Here is a 22959-nt window from a genome sequence, read left to right as displayed (position 1 = left end):
CCAAATCCAACCACAGGTCCTGAGGCAGTGGCTGCCCCACTGAGCTACGGGATTTGGAGGCTGGAAAAGCATCCAAAGTACAGACTGCCACATCTCCTAGACACAGCAATAGGGGACAGGCCACGGTAACTGTGGCATCTGATCTCATGGTTCTGAAAAATACAGACAGAAAGAGCTGGAATGAAAGGAAAAGGCACTCATGGCAAAAATCCCAGCACTGGAAATAAAGAAAATCCATGTTTATTTGAGACATGGTGTTTTTAACGTAGTAGTGACCTTGGGTTTCGTTTTATTTCCTTTAAACAAATCTGATAGTGTTAAGTGACAATAAAGGCACACTGTAGGAACACTAAAACACATGCAGTCACACCATCTGACAGAAATTAATTCTTCCACGAGCATCCAGAAAGAGAAGGACTGCAGGGTAGGTGCTTCTGGCTACAGCCCAATGAAAAATTCAAATTACCAGAGAGGACAACAATGCAACCATCAGGAAAAGCCACCTTCCATATTTAGGCTGAACTTCACTACAAGTATGCTCACTACATACAGCACCCAAGCAGCTGGGCACGGGTGAGGTACCCCTTGCAAGCAAGTGTTCTGCTACTGACTTACTAGGAAACAGTCTTTTTACTTTCAAAGTCAGAGCTAGTCAAGATCCCTTATGGGTGAAGGCTGGAATTCTGAACTTCTGTTTTCTTGTTCACCTCAATCTTCCTCTAACTTGAATCAAGTGGAAGAGGGCTGTTTTTCACTTGAAAAGTGTTTATTTTTCATGCTATAGAAAATAATACCCTTTTACAGAATTAACAGCAAATATAAGTACTGTGTCTCCTAAGTATTCTTTTCAAAACAAAGCTGACAAAATCACTACCTGATCTTCCAATTTCTGCCATTTCTCGACAGCCACTATGCAGATAAATAGTCAGCTGTTCAAGTCAAGGCTTCTGTCATCAACAAGTTCACTGTGAAGGATTAGAAAGGCAAATATCCTCCAGAAAGCTTTCATATTCAGTAGAGGTCAACTGCTGAAAGGTTTCAATAAGAAAACATCTTTTAACTTAATTTTTTTTTTCTTAGCTGGCACTTTCACAACAGCTGATAGTATTACAGACAGAAACAGCAGGGCTTCTATCTTGTGAGACAACCCATAGCCCCATTTCTGGTTAAGTACTAGGCTTCCCATATTCCATAGTAAGATCTGAGTCCTACTGTAGACATGAATGAGGCTCAGCATGCAATTACCTAACAGAACTCAGAGGGGCTTCAGAAAATCACATGAACACATGCAGTGGCCAAATATATAAATAAATAAATAAATGCAGGGCTATAATGCCTCCTTATAATGTTTTAGCAAAGACTGTAACTTCTTGTGCCCTGAGCCAGACTGCAGGTCTTGAGAAGCAGACAGAAATTACGTCAGAAATCACAACCAGTAACAAAATTTTTTACAAGAAGGAATTGTTTATTCCCTGCCTGACTGTATAATTAGTCAGAGCTTTGATGAAAAATGTCCCACAGTTTACCAAGAAATTAAATTATGACACAGAAAAGAAAAATTACACTAAACATTGGGTGGGACAATTAATGTAACGGGAACTGTGGGACCCAGACCCTACCTTCTGATCTGAGGTCAAAAAGACTTGACAATGAGGGTCCCTCCCACTGAAGTCGATCAGTAGCTTTTGGAAAACACTTTCTAATTTTAATGCCAGGCTCTAACAAACAAGTGAGACTGTGATAGAAGTGGTTATCCTTGATGAAAGCTTGACAAAGAAACAAAGGTTGCAAAAAAAGCCTGGAAATATGATAAACCAGAACAAGGCAGAGGATAATGGTGAAATTTCTGGCTTTAGCTAGTATTTCACTTGCATCCAAAGGCCTTGTGCTGATACTCTGCTAAGAACCTAGTTTCCTCAAGTATAACATCTTGCATTATTGGTATTCAGTATAGCAGCATATCAGTATTTGTCCTCTTTACCTTAGATTCCACTAAAGCCTTTGGCAGATGCTTGGTGACATTATCCGATCACAAACAGACTGAGAAATTTTAATGAGGTAGCTACTTATTCCCCTGCTGAAGCAAGGAAAAAGCCACTAACACAGCGGACTTTTGTCATTAAACCTGTATTATCATTACGCTGAAGTGATATTCAGACCATTCTAAAAAAAACCACAACAGCACTGAAAAATTCAGCGTTCACTTCAGTTCATGAGGAAGAAAACAGAACGGAGATGGGAAATGAGCCAACGAGAGCATATCTAATGGGTGCTCATCCACTGCAGCTCCAGCATTTCTGCACAGTGGAGGATGTGGCAATCACAGGCGGCATCCCAGAATATGCTGAAAAATCTCCTAGGACTGTCTCCGAGTTCAAAACTCTTCCTTGGGCTTAAGAAAATAAGATTTAAAATGTTTATTGAAATAGAAGAGGAATGGCTGCCTTAGTTTGTTCAGGTACTGGGGAAATTGTGAAAATAATTACAGTGCCCTAAAGTTTACTGAACCAGGGTGTATTCATTATTAGAATATTGACTCAAAGCTTCAGCTGTTAAAGGAAAGGGTGGGTTGGGAAGAAGTGAACATTTTTTTCCTCCTTTCACCAATGGGATTTCTATTACATGTTGCCTTAAAATACACTGTGAATTTTGATTCACAAGAATAGTCTGATACATTTTAGACTGCTCCTTTCACTCCCAGGTCTTCAGGTTGATTTTCTGACATTAACCTTCACCAAAAAAAAAAAAAAAAAACCTACATCATTTACATAGCTTGAAGTTATCACAGCACAATGAATATTTGCACAGAAGAAAATCAATTTTCTCTCTCCCAGATTTGGCCCAAATATGCTTCATGCTTTGCAAATCTCAAGGCTTGGCCTGACCACAGGATGGCTGATGTCTTTCCCACGTTCTTCTCCCACGGCTTTACTCTTATCATTCTGGGAGTGTCACATACCATTCTCATTAACAGATACCCTGTACCAGGTGCAGACGAGCATCTCACAGGGCTGAAATGGGATGTTTTTCCAAATAGAGCTGCATCTGCCTTATTCTAGTGCTTTAGGGAAGATGCACTGGAGTGAACCAGAGAGAATGGGATTCTTACTGATTTTCTATCAGCCCTTGGGGGTAGCACCAAGTCACAACTTGCAATCCAACAGAACTGAGCCAGCCAGGATGAAAACTAAAAGCTCCATACAGATTATTAAGTTATTGATCACTGCAACAATGTCTGAAATATCCAGTCAAGTGCAGGACTGTATGGTGCTGACTGCCACATAAAGCTGAAAATGGAAAATCAGTTTACATAAACAACAGCAACAGACAAGGATATTTGAGACAAATATCAAATTTGGAAAAGAAGAAATGTGGTTAAACCACCAAACATCCAAAAATTAAGATGCAGTCTGTATAGGTTGCAAATGTTAGCTGATATCACCAAGATTTTGGTATTCCTGCCTATTTATGAAAAATTTTTTAAAACAATACAAAACGTAGTGACAGAACAAGGGCCAATGGCTTCAAACTGAAAGAGGGTCAATTAAAAATAGATATTGGGAAGAAATTCTTTTGTGAGAGTGATGAGGCGCTGGGACAGGTTACCCAGATGTGGATATCCCAACCCTGGAAGTGTTCAAGGCCAGGCTGGATGCTTTGAGCAACCTGGTGTAGTGGAAGGTGCCACTGCCAAAAAAAAATAAAAATCCCTTCCAACGAAAAGGAGAGGGCTATACAAATTGGAAGTGCAATGAAGTAAAGTATTATTTTTCCTAGATAAACAATTATAAACCATGGTTTTTTTCATATCAGCACAGGTAAATTTGAATCATACTGCACACAGAAGTCCCTGTAGTAATAAAGAATTATGATGCCTCAATAGTCACCCCACAGCCACAGTTTCTTATATCTGCTACGTACAAACACAGAAAAGAAGACATAGAAAACTCTACCAGAGAAAATAAAAGGAACTGTAGGTTTTCATTTGGAAACTTTCTTAAAGCTAGCTGAAATCAGTCAATTTGACTTTTTCCAAGTTGTGAGGGATTAAGTGGGGAAAAAAGGAAAGCAAGAGGCTAAAACTAGACTGGCATTATCACCACTATCAAATGAAATGTCAGTGGAATTGAAAACAGTGTCTGAGTAATACACTTCATCCACTAAAACGCACCTTGACAAAAAAGCATTTGGACGTTTATGTGGGATGTATACATCACATCTCAACAAACACAAACCAGAGTGCTTCAGACATGAATACAAACACAGATATTCAGGTACCACCACACACACCCTGACTTCTCATCATTTCCAAGAAAGCCAGTGACCTAGATCTTATAAGATTGAAACAACTGAAATCTGTTTGAATTGTACAGTGGCATGGCTGCAGTCAAAAGCAGCAGCCAACATGAACCAAACAACTTCCCACACACAGATGAGCACATAAATGCCTACTGAATTTGGGACTCATTATCAAGAATACTGGAAAAGCAGAAGTTATTCCGCATGGAAAATATCAGTGTCAATTAGACATCTTCTCTGGTAAACATTAGGAGAGTATTGCTAGTAACTACTGAGTCTTCTTGTACCTCTGAACCCTCTAGTTAAATGGTATGATGTAGAGAAGAGAAAAATGAAGGCTAAGTTTTATATCTCTGCTTCTCTCTGCGAAAAGTAACCCCACTGCAGTCGATAAAACTCCGTGGGTAAAATACATCTGTTGAGCAAGCCCTCTGCAGCACAAGACCACAGCACCAAGGTCTTAGGAGTTATTAGCTTATAGGGATTTTACATAGACATAATGTCAAAGCTCAGATCGGATCATGGCCCAGAATTTCATTTGGAACCCAGAATTACAGAATGGTTTGGGTTGGAAGGGACCTTAAAGATCACCTAGTTCCAACTTCCCTGCCATGGGCAGGGACAGCTCCCACTAGACCAGGTTACTCAAAGCCTCATCCAACCTGGCCTTGAACACTTACAGGAATGGGGCATCCACAACCTCTCTGGAAAACCTGTTTCAGTGCCTCATCACCCTCACTGTAAAGAATTTCTTCCTAATATCTAATCTAAACCCACCCTCTCTCAATTTGAAGCCATTCCCCCTTGGCTGCAAGCCCTTGTAGAAAGCCCCTCTCCAGCTCTCTTTTAGCCCTTTTAGGTACTGGAAGGTGCTATATGTAGGAATTACGCAGTGTAAGGTGCTGTTGATAGAGAATCTGCCAAAACTTAGCTGCATTGCTCTCACATTAAGATGTACTCTGCCCCTGCTTCCAAAAAAATCCAAAAACCAAACCAAACCAAATCACCAAAACAAACAAACAAACAAACAAACCAAACAAAAACTCCAAACAAAACCAAAACTTTCTTTCCCTTGCAACTGATGCAAAAGATGTTAGAATAAGCATATGCAGGAATTATTCATATATACTGTGGAATTCTTTGTTTAGAAAAAACTTATGACAGCAGCACCAGACCTAAGCTGTAGCATTTCAGAATAACATTTCCTCACTCCCATGAGAACACACAAAAGTTCTGACTCCTCCAAGTCTCCTTCAGGACTCCTTCAGGACTCCTCCTAGCACTCATCAGCATTTTTACACACTAGCCCAAATGACCTTGCTGGTGGGGGAGAGATGCTAGTGTGTGGTGCCACCAGAGCTGGCTCTTCTACCCAGAGATAGGTGACACCATCATCGCACTGGCCAGGTTCTGGCCTACTCTGCACTGACAAGTCTTGACTCCAGTACAGCTTTTGACAGTATCTCCCATCACATCACTACAGACACATTCACCACTGTGTAAAAATACATGATGGAGGAGTAAAGAAGACAGTCAGACTCTTTTCAGAAGTGAAAGGTGACAGGAAAAAAGGTAACAGGTACAAATTTTGAAACACAGGGAATTCAATTCAGACAAAAGAAGAAACTTTTCTACCCTAAGCATGGTCAAACACTGGCATAGGTTACCCAGAAAGGTTGTGGCATCACCATCTTGGGAGATATTCAAAACTTAACTGGACAAAGTCATGAGCAGGCGGTTGGACTAGATGATCTCCAGATGTCCTTGCTAACCTCCACAACCTCTGTGTGGTTCTGTGAGCAGGACCTTCCCATCCCTTGGGCATAGCACATCGTGCTCCCAAAGTGTGGCTGGCTGCTACACCAGCTGCTGCACAAGCAACGTCAGGTCATTCCCACAACCTCTTCCCTTTGTGGTATCTCATGTGGAATTCATGTATTCACAACGCATGCTCCCTAAGGAAAGCAACACATAGTGGAGGAAGATTGTACATCATCTTTAACAAGAACCACTGACAAAATTAGACCACAATATTGAGACTTCATGCTGCCTTCTTCCTTTAAGGCTGGAGGAAAGTTATAGGTGGCCAGAAGTATATTCTACAACCCAGGAGACACTTCAGGGATGCCTTTCTCTGAAATCCATGTGGCTTGGCCATTCTGACCTCTGCAACGGTTCAGTGGGTATCTGCCAGCTTCAACAATCTCTTTGCAGAGCATCAGTAAGACCCAACGATTCTGAGCTAGAATATAGCAAGGAGACATGTTTTATGATATTCTATGGCAAATCAAAACCAAAGCAGGCAGCTTACGTTGCAAAGTATTGGTTGGAGTATTGTGTTTCTATCCCTCACTTGTTTGTCACACAAAGAAAGACTGAAGATTGAAAAACTGGAGGGTTTTTTGTTTTGTTTAAGAACATGAGAAATATCACAGTTTCTGCTTTTTGTTTCTCCTGCGGGACTCCTTGGAGAAGTTCCACTGACTTCTTCAGCGAAACTGTATTAGCTCTGACACTTTCCTGCAACCAGAAGAAACCAGGACGACTTGGGAGGGAGAGCAGAGCAGGAGGTCACACGTGCACGGTACTTGCCCAGCTATAATTGTATGGTTTATCATTCCTCAACCGAATGGTCCCATTTTCTCACTCTGCCTTTAAAAAAACCACCTACTTAGGCTATAGAATGTGATTAACTACCCATGGTAGAGCTAGTAGCATTTTTACAGCCAAGCAAGGAGCAGTAGTACAAATTGCCCTACACTATCATGAATCAAGCTTAGTACAACACCAATTGCCTCCCTGCCTGTGCTGAGGGGGACCTTTTCATCACTTAGGCTAGACTAACAGGCAAGTCATGAAGAACACATCCAATCTGTCTCACAACCAGGTCACAACCTTGGAAAAAGCAATGGGATACACTTTTGTCCATTCCAAAATTGCACAAAGAAGGTATCCAGGACCAGGAAAGGACAGAAGGGAAAATCAAGACTGGGTTTTGCAATCACAACAATCTGGCTCTAGTTCTACTGGCTCATATTTGTACACCAAACCCCACAGCAAACTGCAGAAAACAGAAGCTTTTTCCTCCCAACAGTGTTCACTGATGAAACGTTGCATATTCCCACTGTAATCCAGTCTAGCATTGCTTGGGGTTCAAACCCAGGTGTCCAAGCACGTGTACAATGTCTGGTATCCAGCTGGGCTCTGGTGTACCACAGGTCATGGCCATCAGCCACACATCCATCACTTGGATACTCCAGATAATTTGAAATGGAACTGGGCACCAATTCAGTTCAGACAACTGACTTATACATTCAGGTATTAAATATTTATTCATGAGTTAAATCCTACTTCCCTCATCTTTGGAGGCAAAGAGAGGCAAGCATAACTTGTCCTTTACATGAGATACATTTGTCTTTTCAAGTATGAATGATTTCCTGAAGGAAATGGTCAGGTCATCCCAGATAAACATCCCAGTCAAATCCCAGTTTAGCTAATTTCTAATGAATGAATACAGAGCAACCAGTGCATCCCAATGACCTTGAAAGGGAAGACAGAAGTAGCAAGGCTCTGAAATGAATTCACGAGACTCATGAAATGAGAAATGATCACAAAACCTCAGATACTATCCAAAACTTATTCCCCTTGCTCACAAAATTCCTTCCAAGTTTCCACCCACAGACAGGAATCCCTACTCTTCAACATTTTTAACTCACATTTCTATCTCAGAGCACCACAGATCAGCCCAACCTGGCCCGTGCTCCTTCCAGTCTCACATTCCCAGACGCATTCCCCACACTCACTGCAAACAGCTCAAGCTCTCTCTCATATCTTCCTTTCCCTTCCACTGCCACAGGCACTACCCCTCTTTGCTACCTCACACTGTTATTAGGTGCACACAATATTAAGTGTGACATTAGTATTGTGGTGACCCTTGGGTTGGTTCAGCTCCAGGCACACTGCCCTCTCCACCTGCCCTTTCTCCAAAGACACGCCAGCACCAGCAAATACTACCTTTGTCACTGTAGTGTAGGGTTGGGGACAGAGCTCAGTCTGTACAGCTGCCTACCCACCTCCTCAGGAACAGAAAGGCACAGGGCAGAGCAGAGAAGAGCTGAAATGTATGTCGGGTCGGTACGAGCAAAGGAACTGCAAGAACAAGTCAAGGGAAACCCGACAAGGACAGTGGAAGGGAGGATCCAATATCCTGGGGAGAAAGGTATTTTGTAGCCTTCATAGAAAGTAAAATCTGAAGATAGGTATTAGTCTCACAATCAGACCTCACCCTCTGCCCCTTGACTTCTCAACTGCTCCAAAAACTGTGATTATTTAACAGTATTGTCGATGCTTGAGGGTGTCCTTTCTGGTATCCATGTTATGACAGATCCATATGGTGTTGCTCTTCACTGTGCCCCAGGTCTCCAACATCAATGTGGCCTGGAGGTCCTTTTTTCTCCAGACTTCACTAAATTGTGCAGCTTAAGTCTCTGCAGTAATTTTATATTCCACCTGTGTATCATATGGAGAGAGGATTCAGAAACAGCCACAGTGATTTTTAGCTTCTAATCACACCTTTCTTCTCTAATACCTCTTTCTTTCAACTACCTCTTCTGAAACCCTTTCAAAATGCTGCTGATATAATCTTCTCTCTCCCCTCTCTTTTTCCCCAAACAACTCCAAATCTAACATGCTTCTGTCTCTGACACTTTCCCTTCAGTTTATAATTTATCTTATCATGCAGACTCTTTTATCCCACCACAGTTCCCAAGGCGCTGGGAACATAAAGGAAATGTTCCCAAGGAGTATAAGGATCAAAAGCGTGATGGCAGACCAGATTATTCCTAAACAATCCCACACTTACATAAACAGAAGGCAGGACTCAACAAATGAGTAGTGAGAGGAAAAAAAGGATATAGAGAAGTAATTATGATAAAAACATGTGAATTTGCTCAGGAATACTGAAATACAAGGAATTTTTCATTTTACCTTTGAAAAACTGCTTTTTCTCTACATACTTTGGACAAGAAAGAAGTCCAAAGAGGTCTTTGGCCTCCTTTGACCAACATATCAGGTTTTCCTCCAGCAAATCACAGAATATTCTAAGTTTGGAAGGAACTCACAAGGATATTCCTGGGGAGGGGAAAAAAGACACACAACACTTGCAAGTTATCACTGCGCGAACCCAGGAGATTCCTCTCTGAAGAACCGTATAAAGGAAACTGTCACAGAGCCAAAATATTCTCTTGTGACAGCCAAGCTTCTTGCAACTTCCCAAATAAGGCCATGACTTTAAAGAGCATGTCTCTTCAAAGCCTCATTGATTTTCATTGCCTCATGAAGAAGCACATTGTTTATGTGTCTGGGTGCACTGATATTAAAACAGGATAAGATGGGCACAGCTCCGTGGTTTCAAAGCCTGGTTTCTAGACAGAATGGACCACTGGAAGCTTCTAGAGGCTGAAAGCACAGCTCTGGCCACTATTTTGGAGTGATTCTTTGTTCAGACTGAACCTAGAATGCGTGAAGATGCTAACAGGCACAGCCAGCATTTCCTAGTACTCTGGGGATAGATCTCCAATAAATTTTGAAGCACAGTATCATATTTCATCCCGCCTTCCAAAGTTCAGAAACTTTTGCATCAAAGTTAGGGTTTGTGTTGAAATTTAGGACATGTTTTGGGTAATTTCCCTATTGTTCAAATATTAATTTACTTATATTGAAAGAAAGAAAAAGAAAGAAAGAAAGAAAAAGAAAGAAAAAGAAAGAAAGAAAGAAAAATAAAGAAAGAGAAAGAAAAAAAGAAAGAAAGAAAAAGAAAGAGAAAAAAGAGCTCCAAGCTATAGAATTAGACCATCTTTGCTCTATCTAGTTCATATTTATTATCTGCTCTTCTTCTGAAGGCTCTCTGATAGTTTCAGCTTGGCAAATTGTTGAAGATGATCAGGTGCTTTAGTTCAAGTTTTACACTTGAAGCACAGCACTAAGAAAACAGAATATTTTTGCACAATCCTTTGAAAACAAAGTCAATCCTTATAAAACACTCTACACAAAGACTTACAGGTCTCAGTCACTCCAGCTGTCCCACCTTTGCAATTATGGTGTGTCCATTCCTATAATAATCATATGGCAAAAAAATAAACTCACAGAACTTCAAAGCCATGGACAGAAAAGGAAGAAAAGCAATCAGAAAGTGGGTCAGTAGAGCTTGTGTATTATGAGAGCACAAGCTACTCAGGTGATGCTGTTCAGAAAGTACAAGCTGTAGTACTACACAGGCACAAGGAGAGGAAAAACCAAAGGAAAACAGTACATGCCAAAGCCAAGCAATACATCACAGTTGTACCTAAAGATCAAGAAAATGAAATTTGGTGGTATGTGACTTTAAACAATTTCAGCAAAGCTCGTGTCTTCCGTCCATGTGCTATGTAACCCAATGGAGTGGGGTTCCAGTACTGATGGAAGCAGAGTGTCTCCTGCACAAAGGGTTGACCTGGGGCGAAACGAGTCCCCACCCTCTTCACTTTGATCACACATTCACACTTCTGTCTTTACCCTTCAGAGCATCATGCAGAAACAAATCAAGCGAAAAGGTGACTAAACCAACTGATGAATTTTCTTTGCCTGGATAAACAAATTAACAAAACATCGCACAACAAAATGCTCATGAAGTCTCATATGAGGAGAGTGGTGGGAAGATCCTTCTAGAGCCAAGGGGGAATAAACACACAATTACACCAGTTTAGGCATAACTAATAAACTGTCCTGTAAGGTTTATCTACATGAGAAAACTTAAAAAAAGTAATCTGAATTAACATTTCCGTAATGAATCAAACCACATTAGATCCCTGCAGACACACTCATTATTAATTAAATCAACCCTATTTCATATTTAGTATAATTTACTTTGATGTGAATTAAGCTTAATCAAATTAAGGTCACTTGAATGCTGAATCAGAGAATATATACAATGGTTTAATTTAGTTTACCTAATTTACTTTACATTCATATTTTAGGTGATTTGGGTTAATTTTCATTCACATTCTTGTTAAGACAGCTTTAGAATAGAGAGAGACAGCAAAAAAACAGAGGAGATGCTGGAAAAATCCCCCCCAAATCAACAGTTTTGAGCTTTCAATGAATTCATTCCCCATGAAAGAGGTACTTGAAGCTGTGTAACCCACTGAGGACACACTGGCAGGGATGCTGCATGGGCACTCTCCATGAAGGCTCTCCCCTGTCTCTATCTTTTCTAAAGTTCCTCTGGTGCCCAGGGGCTGCAGAGAAAATCAGACCCTGCAACTCTTCATCCTCCTGCATTTGCAGTAGCTGAACAGATGTTGATGGGCCATGAGAAATGCATGTCCTGAAGGAAAATGAGACAATCCTGACGGAAACTGAGGCATTTGATGTGGTTGTTTTTTAAATATCAGGTCACTAAAATATTTGACATGTTTGGTACTATTGGGAAAACACAGCAGCTATCAAAGTTCTTGTTTGTAATAAAACAACAAAATATCATAAAAGCCTGCTTCTTTAGGCAGATGTGCTAAATTCACTTCCCATGTTTATTCACAGTCTTAAGATCTTCTAAGGTTGCTTATCCTGCTCCAACACTTAAAAAGTCACCACCGAGTCTTCTAGCAAACTCCCCTCACATTCCTCTTACGTGACTACGCTTTTTACCATTAAAGAGATTTTTCTGTATACACAGATGTGTAGACAAATGCACTCTGTCGTATTTAGGGCACTAGTCATCTAATATTTTCTGTGATGCAGGTACCATCTGTGAAGTTGAACTGCAGTTCAGGCCTATCATACTGACATGGGTGTTGGGGAATCAGAAATGGAAACTGATATTAGATTATAATCCCACTGCATTCAAATAGAAGCTGAGGGCTCTAGCAAGGTCAGGCTTAACCACAGCCTCTAATACCCAGGCATACCTCTAAAAATGTTTGTTCAGGGAGCCTTTAGCTGTGTTGTTTGTTTTGCTGTGTCCACTCAGGATTATCATCTTTTAAAGGTCACAAAAGGTGTCCAAACCTCTGAAGCAAAAGGATGATGAAGAGACCCTGATGGAACAACAGATGACAGCTGGTATCAGGGTGCAACTAAGGCTGCAGTGACAGACTTTGACCAAAGTGACAATGAGATCAGAGTCTGGAGACCAGTGTCAAAAATAAGAGGTCACAGAAAGCATTCCTGCGTAAGGAAGAAGGACTATAGTTTCAGCAATTTAGCATGGAAATCCTCAGCAAACCACTGGGTTAATCAGACCATGCAGTGATCTAAATGTGAGTTCCTGGAAGCATGAAGTCACCACTGAGAGGAGGATCAGACACGGAGCATCATTTCCACTTGGGCTGCCCTGGTGCACCGTGGCCGCACCACAGCCCTCTCTCCCAGTCCCACTGGTGTGGTGCTGACAGACATTTACACAGCTCCATGGTGAACTGGTTCAGGAGACTTGAGTCAGCTGGAAACTGGGAGAACTGATTAAACCAGACCTGTACCTACTCAGGACAGTGGTAAAAGCTAAATGCACGATGAGAGGCATTCACCCCGCACACCTCTGAACATGCTTCATAGCTTGAGAAATGTCCCTGTGTGCATTATTGCTCTTACAAACTTGTTCCCATATTCCCTAGCTTGCTGCCTAGCCCAGTGTCCCCTCTGCTATTTCTGTAACGTTCTCATATTTAATACCATGAAATTTTTAAACAGTATGCTGGCTCAGGTTTTTTTGAGATCCTGTAAAGGGTTGCAGTCATGCAGTTCTGGCACTATTTTTGCTTAGCAAGCCAGGACAGAAGAGACAAGCAGGCCCTTGCAGCTCCCCCCTGGGCAACAGCCTGAGGACCATAAAACGAGGGGGTGTTCCCTGGAATCAATACAACAAGCTCTGGGGGACCCCCCTCTACACACACACACACACACACACACACACACACACACACACAGTCCCTAGTTACACTAAACACTCTGACCATCTTTTCTGTTCACTTTTTACTTCCATTTTTGCTTGTGAACCCCCAGAAGGGAAGGACCCACCTCACCTGCCTCACCAGGACAGCTCCACCAGCTCCAGCCCTTCACACTGTTTCCCAGCAAACCAGCTCCTTGTACCATTCACCTGCCTCTTCTGCTACCCCAAGGACTGGGGTTCTTTTTAACTCACTGTCAGGTCTTCAGTTAGTAACTGTTTACTGGGGGCTGAGGAGTACTTTAAACAAGAGATAGTTATGTTCCTATTTGTGTATGCTAAAAGTGAGGACTTCCATACAGAGGATAGGAATAGGGCAGCTTTTGTCTCCCTTCCTAAAAGCTACAAATTTCCCGTGCTGAGTTCTGCCCTCAAATGAAGAAGCGAGCCTTCACTGTTCCATCAGACCCCAACCCCATCAATACTTGTACATATACTTAAATTTATTACGGTCAGTGGTCTTATTACAATGGCCATTAGGTTCACAAACATCAAGGACCCATTAATAAGGTCAAGAATGTGCTCAAGTCTTTTCAAGATTAGGACCTTAATGCCGTAGCATCAGCCGGCTTTCTTCATGCCTCCAGCATCAGATGTGGCCAGCTGAAATCCCCAAGGCTGCCTGCAGGCTGCCATGCAGATAGAGGCGAGTGCCTCTGGACTGCTCCTGGGTGTGTGATGAACTAGACATCCCTGGGCATCACCCCTCACCGTGGCAGTCCTGGTGGCAGCTGTGTGTGATTCCACATGCTCTGAACTAGTGTTTGACAGCTCAGCTCCAATTAAAACAAATAAATACAAAGCCAAGCGGCAGGAGGTCAGGCTCTGGGAGGATCCATCACAATGCTGGGCCACCAGTGGAGTCCTAAGACAGTGTTTTGAGTTACAGATCACTTTGGTGGCAGCTGACAAAGTAGCACTTCAGGCAGCTCCTCTAATGGACAACACTGCACATGCCAAAGTGTGATGAAAAGATGTAACTCCTCGTTCTACCTACTCACAGATGGTTCTTACTACCAGACAGGTGAAACCACAAGCAGGGAGAGATATAGGATATTTTAGTAAGGATACAGGTGAAATGAATATATAAATCCGTGTTTTCTCTCTTCCACTTACCTGGCTAGTCAAAGAAATTAACTGCCTGAGAAGGCTCTTAATTTTGATGATTCAACCCTTACTTCTCAACATAACAGCTGTGGGATCAAAAATTGACTTAGACTCACCTAGGTGATGTATTTAGTTATTTAAAAGAAAGATTAGCATGCTAATGTGTTGAAGCACTCAACACTAATTCATGACAAAGCCATAATATTAAAGTTACCTCATTCTGTCAAAATATGTTCGTCCAGTATTTCTCTCATTTTAAATCACAAATCCTTTTCAAAAAGGAATTCACAGATTATCTCAAATCCCACTACTGTTTGGCAGGTGGGAACTAGAGTGACAGACAAAACAGAGCCAGCTAAAAAAATAATTACTTTAGTATCAAAAATATTTTAACTGGGCAATAACAGCAAAGAGCTAATAGGAATGGCTTACACTCATACAAACTGCACGAAAATATGTGCATATGGGGATGATTTTAACTGCCTCGTTTCTGATTTTTAAATTTTTTGTAGGCATTTTTTGATCTCTCTTTTGATGTCCTCTGGGCCACAAACCATGAATTGAGTAGTGCTGGTCTTTTCAGTGCTGAAGACATATTCCGACTCATCCAGCACACGTGTAACAGACATTTCCCATTACAGCTTTTACACTTGAATGTACACTTTTAAGCTCTCCCTTTCATCTTGAGCATTCAACAGTCCTGGGTGTGTTCAGCTGTTCCTGTTATAGGTGAATACACACCCACAGAACATCGCTGCAGCCAACCCCCTGAGCTGTGTACAGCCATGGAAGAAAAAAGGATACAGCATGCAATTAAAGGGATTATGGTGGGCACGGCCCTGCTTCTTGCTGATGCCATTTCACTGTGTTTTCTAGATCTCCTCGTTACGGAGGGAGTGGTTTACTGACAGGGGATAAAGGAGGGAAGCACAGGAAGGAAGCAACACACATCCTGACTAAGAAGCAGCGAATGATAGGAATAGGAAAAGAAGAAAGAGGAGGAAGGAACGAATGGATGGCAATACACAAGGAACTTTGCTGTAATGCTTAGCATTTATTATAAATACGCTTGTCATCCTCAGAAATGCTATTTGAACAGGAGACTCCAATCTAGCAAAGCAAGGCCTTTAACAGGACGCAACTTAAGCCTTAAATCCTGTGCTAGACTGAGACCCAGCTACTTAATCATCTTAATTCCCTCTCAGGTAAATATTGTCATTCTCCAGCAGATAAAGCAACGAAGCCAAAAAGGTTAAGAGATTTAGCAGCCACAGACCAGCTGAGGAAGCACAGCATGCCTGCACTATGGAGCTCACCCCAGTGACAAGGACTGGGCCTTGCTGCAGAAACAGACACAAACTGCTGGAGCATCTACCTGTGCCTGCACCTGTGGCATGCTACAAGTCACAGTACTACACAGCTTGCTTTTATGTTTGTCTTTTTACTTTTTTCTCATAGAAAAACATGTCTATCCATCCTGGCACCTATGTGAAGCTGAAGAAAGAGAGAAATAAAACTGTGAGATCTCAAGCTGCAGGAATGACACCTACTGCCTGGGAAATGAACTGCTCACCTAAATGAGATCTGCACTCAGTGGGGAAGGGCTTCCACAGAACAAACCAGCACATGACATGACATGGACATGACCTGGCACTGTGTACTCAGAGCCCAGAAAGCCAATCGGATCCTGGGCTGCATCAGAGAGGGTTGGCCAGCAGGTCAAGGGAAGTGATTCTGCCCCTCTACTTCACTGTGGTGAGACCCCACCCAGAGTGCTGCATCCAGCTCTGGGGTCCCCAGCACAGGAAAGACATGTTGGAGTGGGTCCAGAGAAGGGTCACAAAGATGAACAGCAGGATGGAGCACCTCTCCTGTGAAGAAAGGCTAAGGGAGTTGCCTGGAGAATAAAAGGCTCCAGGGAGACCTTAATGCCCTTTTCAGTACTTAAAGGGGGCTTATAAGAAAGAAGGAGACTTTTACCAGGATCTGTGGTGACAAGGACAAGGGGCAAAGGTTCAAAACTGAAAGAGGGCAGGTTTACATTAGACATATGGAACAAATTCTTTAAGAGATGGAACAGGTTGCCCAGAGAGTAGGTGCCCCATCCCTAGATGGGGCTTTAAGAAATCTGGTCTAGTGGAAGGTGTCCCTGTCCATGGCAGGGAGGTTGGATCAGGTGATCTTTAAAAGACCCTTCCAACCCAAACCATTCTATGATTCTGCATAACAGGACCAGCCCCAGTGCTGACTATGAGGGTGATCACATGAAAGCCTGCAGGACATTCAGTCAGGGAAAGAGGTTTATTGATTTGAAGAAAGGTGTTTAATTCCTGGTAAACAGTATACATAACCCGGGGGGGGGAAAAACACCTCCACCATGAACTCAGGTAAAAAATTCCTTTTTTTGGACAGGGAATGTGGCTAGTAGTTAGAAAATGCTCATCCACACTACCAGCTAGGCTACACAGTTTGTAGCTCAAAGCACTTGAGAGCCTGAGTTGGAGGGTCTGCAGTGCATAAGAGGAAGAGCAGGAGCACTATCTCAGTAAAAGACAAATTTGAGTTTGTAGCAATAGCATTCCCTGAAGAAAGTGTTCCATGAGCATTTCTGGTGGTGCTAGGGAGGACTGCCTAAACCTTTCAGCCTCCTGCTTGCTCCTACCATATATATACACCCTTTGCACATGGAAAGCGTGAATTTTCTTTTCTTCTCTCTTTTTATGTAAAGACTTCATGATCCAGTTCACCCTACCAAACCACAAGTGTCTAAGTTGGCACAGCTGTGAGGAACAGGAATGGGAACTTAAAAGAAATATATAAACTAGCACTGATCTTGAAACAAATGTAAGGCTTGAATGCCTACATCAAGAAGGAAAATAAAAAGTTTCTGGCCCCCACATGTCTCTGTGACTTCAGGACTGTTAAGTATCCAGGGAAAAGTAATGCTTCAGTGGTTGTTGAGATGTTACAGAATGGCACTTTGGATAGTTGGAAACGTCAAGGAGGTTTCCAGGCTCAAATTTTTGGTAAGGACTTGCCCAGTCTGTCTCCTCTGAGTAATAAAAATAGATATCCTTAATGCTTCTATAACTCTCAAATGATGAATAGTTTTGGAAAGACTGTCAGTACTATTCCAAGCGTTTGCTCAACGCAAAAATGCAAAGTCTCACAGGAAGGAACATTCTGCAGTGCTAAATACCCCAGCAATGAAAAAAAATATATATATTTAAACTGTTTTCAGTTTCACAGGGTCACAACCCAGACTGAAACGCACTTTGAGTGTTACTGGGTGATGTGCACGCACACACATGAGTCCAGAGTCGTCTCCATGAGAACCTGCTGGTTGAACCATGAGGTTCCTACAGCTCAGGGTAGAAATGTCTCCACCAGTCCAGTTCTGGGAAACAGCCTGCCCTTACAGTGCAAAGCTCCCCCTGGGCTAATTAGCCAGGAACAAGGCAGATCAACCCAAGCTAGGCTTTGTCCTGCCCTGACTTACACCCCAGGGGCCTCCTGGCAGCCTGTCTGGAGGTCTGGTGTCTTCTCCCTGGGCTGCATCAGAGCCATACTGCTACAGGGACAAGGGCTTTGCTGGTGTGCCCATCAAATGTGCCTTGGTGGGAGCTCTGAGCTGCAGCAGGGCAGTTCTCAGTCGCTTCCCCTCATTATGGCACATCAGATCAAAAAGCAGATGAAATGGAAGTCTGGGGTCGGTGACTGAGGGTGAAATCTGCCTGAGGGCGAACAACGGGGTAAGGTGAAGGAACAGTGGCACAGTTACTCCACCTCTCCTCCCTGCTCCTGAGAAACTGAGCCCAGGCACAAGGCTGAGAAAAAGGAGGGGAAGCACTGTGGATCTCTAGTGTTCTGCAGTGGCTATGAAGAAAACTGAAAATATGTGGGAGCAGTACCAATGTAGACTGGAATAGCTTTTACTGCTTATCTACTGCAATGAAGGACAATACAAAAACCTCAGTGAGTATTTTTTTAAATTCAAATAGAGAGAGGATGAGATGATACTAAGATTCCGATTCAGCAAAGAACCCTGAAGTATGTATAATGACCTTCTCAGATAAAGAAAATCTGTAGTTCATTTAACTTATTTTGTTTCAATTCCGTAATTATTAGGACCGAAAACTGGGTAGAATTCAATTCATTATGGTAGCAGCTTTAGAAATATTTTCCAAAGAGGTTCCATACTGCTCCTTACACAGTGTTCAGAACTGAGCAAAACTATGACAGAGCAAGAAAGAAGAAAGAAATCACAAAACTGCTAACTTGCAGGATATAGGAAATTTTTTGAGACTGAACAGTGTTTGCACTTTGGAAAGATTTTGATGATTTCTTACAAGAAATACAAATATTTAAAGTAAAATACTTCAAAAGAGAGAAGTACTGTACTTCCCAAAGGAAGTACCCAGCCAAGTACAAAGACAGACTAAGCAGACACCTTTAATCGTGACAGACTTCTAATGGAGTTGTTCTGCATTAGAGTGTTGTTTAACACAATCTGAGTGATGTAGGAAAGGACAGAAGTGATAGAGCACACGAAATCACACGATTGAGTTAAACAGACCTGCACACATCTGAAAGATTACCTTCAGCCTCAGTTATACCACTAAAAAAATACAAGAGAAAACACCTCAAAAAATGAGGGAATGCACAAAAAGATGTCCAGGGTCTATGCTTTATTTTAGAGAGGGGGAAATATGTTTATTTTTAAGTATACAGAATAACAGTTAGTATGAAAGAGGCACAACTGACCTGCCTGTTCCACGACCTGACAGTAAGGGTTTGCTGATGGAAACCCAGCATCGCCCGGTTCTCAATGAGCCCCTGCTGCTGCCTTTACATGGACACCGCCTTCAGCAACCTTCAGCAGAGGTCCAAAATCTGCTGACAAGGGGTTTATCTGCAGCTAGAGCTAAACTAGCCCTCTAAAGATCAAGGCTGAGCTAACAAAAGTCATTTTCTGTCAGCAGCAGAGTATCCACACTTGGGATTTTGCTGACAAAACCATGACAGCCAAAGGGCTGGGTGTTTTCCTATCGAGTGACGTTGGCAGAACTGTGTAGCACAGATTCAGTTTGAAAGGCTGAAAAACTAAATTTGTTCTGCAGAAGGTGGTTTGATAACTCCCAGCTGACCCCAGGAATCCACAAGCGTGCACACTGCAATGCCAAGGCAGGAGTCAGAACACGGCAGGACAGAGTTTTCAAATGAAACAAAAATTAGGTAAGTTACAAGCATATTGCTCCAGCTCAGAAAGTCACTAAGTGACAAGGTTAAATGATATTTTATAGACAACTTGATTTTATTAACCATCTCAAGGGATGCTCCTGCTTTTCTACCACCAACAGTACACTGGGCTACACGGGCCATTAGTCCAGTTGCGTTGGTAACCCCAACTTTGATGACAGTATAAACAAAACTGACATGTACTCTCTAGTTTTTTAGAGATGCAAACAGAAAGAAACAGTCAAGAAGAAAAGTTAGAAAATAACACTGCATACATACAGCTCTAGTTACCCTCCACTCAAACTCAAAGCATTGGCAAGACTCTTGAGTTATCTCATGAACTGCTTAATAAATAGAAAATGTGCAGGATACTGAAATGCTCGATACATTGAGTAAAACTGTAAGGACTTTGCTTATGTCTGAAAACAAAAGGGTTAAGAAGCATATACACCTTCCCGTTACTAAAATAGGTTTGTACCATGAATACTCAGTCCTCTTTTTCTCAGTGTTTCTCCATGCCTTTAAATTAGAGCTAAACACAACAGCTTTTTCAGTTTTCCAGTTGGTAGCTACACAGAAATGTCAGAACAAAAAGGCTGACTTTAGCCAAACATTAAGGTGCTCAGTGACACCACTTTCCCCCATAACTTCTATACTGAACTCATTACTTTAGCCTGGAATAAAGCACATGTTACCACAAAAGAGTAAGGAGGTATAGTTTTAATCTGAATAATCCTGTTTAGAGGCTGGTTCCATCTCTGGATATTGACTGTATGTTCTGTTTAGAAAAAATGAAGTGCTTGAAGTGGGAGGCTTCCCCCCATCACTGCCTTGGGACTGCAGCACAGAGAGCCAGTGTCCACTCACCACAGCCATGGAAAAGAGAGAGATGGATTTTTTCAGGGATACACCCAAAATGCTATATCTGTTTTTTATTTTTAAGAACAGAGATCACTGAAACAGAAATGCCTTATAAACTACAGGTATGACTAAGAAATGAGAGGTTACGCTTCTGTTGACAGAATGTAAAAATTTTATTTTCATCTACAGTAATATTCATAGACATCTTCCCAAATGCAAGCTAATTCTGTTACTTCCAAGAATAAATTAATATCTGCTGTCAAATAACCTCTACATTTTTTGTACTAAAGCAGTATTTTTATGTACTAAAAAGTAATAACACCTCTGCATTTTGACATTTTCCACCCAGGGATCCTAATCCACTTTTGAGACAGAACATCTATTGTAATCTGGTTTATTACTAAAATGTATGGTACAGCCACTATGCACACACTTCATACCTTTGAAGTGAAGACATAAAGAATTATCAAAAAATGGAAACCATCACATAAATGCAATAATGCAAAGAACAGTGCTGTAAACTATTCACCACGAAAAGCGATATAAATAAAACACACATGGCTAAGCAAATGTTTCAAGGAGGTTTTTATTAAATGATTGTATAGCTCGCCAGGATCTTTTGGAATTATACAGCCTATATTTATTAAACAAGAATTGTTACTGGAAAAGGTTTCAGGTGATTTACAGCCATATATTTACTGACAAGTACAACCCATTCAGAAATGTCTGTATATGCAAGGGGAAAAAAAATCGACAATGGAAGCCTTTAAAAACAGGAATCCATTAAAAAAAACCCAAAATAATCATGTACATAAAAGTATAGAAGTGGTATTAATAAGAAAAGACTACTTTAGGTGTGATACACCTGCAGATGCCAAGTGTCACATGGGGAAAGCAGGAAAGGGCTGCTGCACAAGGACACACCCAGCAGCACACACAGACCAGCTCTGGGTTCTGGCTACCCCACTAAACCAGAGGCAGCCTGGTGTTAGGTGTCCAACCTAGAGAAGCACCTCCTCCATCATTGTCAGAAGTGAGGATATGGGGAAGTCCTGAAGCCTCTCCTGGAGTTAAGCTGCTTTTTCTTTCCAAAATGCCCTGTGGCTCACCTCCTCTGAAAGCATCCTAGGTCTCATGGTGGGGATTACTTTGGGTACATTATGATACCCTAAATTCACCGACTATCTTATTTGGTCTCTATTGCTACCATCATCATCATCATCATCATTATCTTCCAACAAAAAGCACAACCACCAGCTAGGGAAGTTCACATGGAGCAGGATACCTTCAATGGGAGAAACTCAAAATCGCTGCAGCCTTCAAACCTGCCCATGGTGCCTCCTCAGGGTGAAAGATGTGCTAATCAGTCAGCTTTCCTTCCTCATGGGGAAAGAGCTCTCTCAATCCTTCTTCATGGGGGAAGAGCTCTCCCAGCTGGGCTACTAACTGAACAGGAGGGAGCAAGGGAAAACTTCACTGCCATCTGTTGTGTTTGATGACTTATCCCTGGGGGTCTCTGAACAGCACTGCGATCAGACCAGGTAAGACTGATACAGACACACCTTTTGTATGGAGATAGGAGGGGTCCATTCCACCAGAGATGACACAGCAGCCTTGTGTGCTTTTAGTGCTCCCCAGGATGCAATTTTAAGCAAATTAAGAAAACTAATGCCAATGTAAATGGCTAAATAAACCGATGCAGCTCCAAGCCTTCGACACATTATAGTGCCAGGAGTAAATGTAACTGAAAATGCAGGCGAAGATTTTTTTGGTCTCCCACTGTACTTCCTAGGAGCACTGCCAACCTTGCAATTCAGGAATCAGGCACCACAGAAAGATATACGTCTTCAAACTGTTATTTCCATTTTTAAGGTTTCCCAAAGCAGTTTTACTTTGCTAAAGATAATAATTAAGTGGAAAAAATCACTAGTATTAAAGATGAATCAGGGGCTGGGTTGCTCTGAGATACTGTCAGAGCAAGCCATCTCTCGAATAAATGGGGAAAGCGAGAGGTTTGGAGGATTATGAACCAAAACAAATAACGTTTCCCCTCCATCCTTCCACCAGAAAATCTGTGGGTTGGTGGGGATTTCTGCCTTTCCTGTTCACAATCGACAGACCGACCTCGGGAAAACTACGAGTTGTAGCATCCGCTGCATGAGGGAGAGGGAGACTCCAGGAGATCCGGCACGACCCATGCTGGATGTTATCGAGAAATATCCCATCTCCGCTCCTCCGGTGAACTCCTCGTTTCCCTTCCTTCCCCGCACACGGCCCTCCCCGCCCGAGCGTCCTTCGCCCAAGGAGGGTCTCGGCAGAATCCCCGGCTGCACCGGGCAGGATCCCCGTCTGCAGGGCACGGCAGCACCGGGCAGGATCCCAGCTGCACAAGCAGGATCCCGGGCTGCAGGGCACGGCAGCACCGGGCAGGATCCCGGCCGCACACCGCGGCTCCGTTTCCCAGGCGCTCA

The 22959-nt window shown here is 42.3% G+C and overlaps 1 long non-coding RNA gene across 1 annotated transcript; it reads left to right on the top strand.

Annotated features, from left to right (window-relative positions):
* The first annotated feature begins 17365 nt into the window (after positions 1–17365).
* Positions 17366–20577, top strand: LOC108641352. The gene is made up of 3 exons (XR_001921923.1): positions 17366–17415; positions 19513–19624; positions 20414–20577. It is a non-coding gene; the product is annotated as an uncharacterized LOC108641352 (long non-coding RNA).
* Positions 20578–22959: the final 2382 nt, after the last annotated feature.

The sequence above is a fragment of the Manacus vitellinus genome, unplaced genomic scaffold, assembly GCF_001715985.3.
Source record: "Manacus vitellinus isolate BGI_N305 unplaced genomic scaffold, ASM171598v3 scaffold_6_pilon, whole genome shotgun sequence".
Taxonomy (NCBI): Eukaryota; Metazoa; Chordata; class Aves; order Passeriformes; family Pipridae; genus Manacus; species Manacus vitellinus.
The sequence above is the reverse complement of the archived record's forward strand: the minus strand, read 5'-3'. Positions and strand labels throughout refer to the sequence as shown.